Raw genomic sequence first — 1531 nt, 5'->3', positions numbered from 1 at the left:
CTTAGCTGTTCATTAATGAGTCATTTAGCTGTTCCGATAATAAGTTATTTAGCAGCTGCAAAACGGGGGAATATAGCAGCTGCAAAATTAGTCATTTAGCAGCTTCTAAAATGAGTCTTTTGCAGCCGCAAAATGAGTCATTCAGCAGCTACAAAAATAAGTCATTTAGCAGCTGCAAAAATGAGCTATATAAACGAGACATTTAGCTGCTATATAAGTGAGTCATTTAGCTGCTATATAAGTGAGTCATTTTGCTGCTATATAAGTGAGACATTTAGCTGCTATATAAGTGAGTCATTTAGCTGTTCCATAAATGAGTCATTTAGCTGTTTCATAAATGAGTCATTTAGCTGTTTCATAAATGAGTCATTTAGCTGTTTCATAAATGAGTCATTTAGCTGTTCCATAAATGAGTCATTCAGCTGTTCCATAAATGAGTCATTTAGCAGCTGCAAAAATGAGTCATTTAGCAGCTGCAAAAAGGAGTCATATAGCAGCTGCAAAAAGGAGTCATATAGCAGCTGCAAAATGAGTCATTTAGCTGTTCCATAAATGAGTCAGTTAGCTGTTCCATTAATGAGTCAGTTAGCTGTTCCATTAATGAGTCATTTAGCAGCTGCAAAAAATGAGTCATATAGCAGCTGCAAAAATGAGTCATATAGCTGTTCCATAAATAAGTCATTTAGCTGTTCCATAAATGAGTCATGTAGCTTCTATATAAATGAGTCATTAAGCTTCTATAAAAAAGAGTCATAAATGAGTCATTTAGCTGTTCCATAAATGAGTCATTTAGCTGTTCCATTAATAAGTTATTTAGCAGCTGCAAAACGGGGGAATATAGCAGCTGCAAAATGAGTCATTTACCAGCTTCTAAAATGAGTCTTTTGCAGCCGCAAAATGAGTCATTCAGCAGCTACAAAAATAAGTCATTTAGCAGCTGCAAAAATGAGCTATATAAACGAGACATTTAGCTGCTATATAAGTGAGTCATTTAGCTGCTATATAAGTGAGTCATTTTGCTGCTATATAAGTGAGTCATTTAGCTGTTCCATAAATGAGTCATTTAGCTGTTTCATAAATGAGTCATTTAGCTGTTTCATAAATGAGTCATTTAGCTGTTTCATAAATGAGTCATTTAGCAGCTGCAAAAAGGAGTCATATAGCGGCTGCAAAAAGGAGTCATATAGCAGCTTCAAAATGAGTCAGTTAGCTGTTCCATTAATGAGTCAGTTAGCTGTTCCATTAATGAGTCAGTTAGCTGTTCCATTAATGAGTCATTTAGCAGCCGCAAAAAAGGAGTCATATAGCAGCTGCAAAAATGAGTCATATAGAAGCTGCAAAATGAGTCATATAGCAGCTGCAAAAATGAGTCATTTGGCAGCTGCAAAAAAAAACGAGTCATTTAGCAGCTGCAAATAAAGAGTCATTTAGCAGCTGCAAAAAACCGAGTCATTTAGCAGCTGCAAAAATGAGTCATTTAGCAGCTGCAAAAATGAGCTATATAAATGAGACCTTTAGCTGCTATATAAGT

Source organism: Lottia gigantea (genome assembly GCF_000327385.1).
Source record: "Lottia gigantea unplaced genomic scaffold LOTGIsca_77, whole genome shotgun sequence".
NCBI lineage: Eukaryota > Metazoa > Mollusca > Gastropoda > Lottiidae > Lottia > Lottia gigantea.
The sequence above is the reverse complement of the archived record's forward strand: the minus strand, read 5'-3'. Positions refer to the sequence as shown.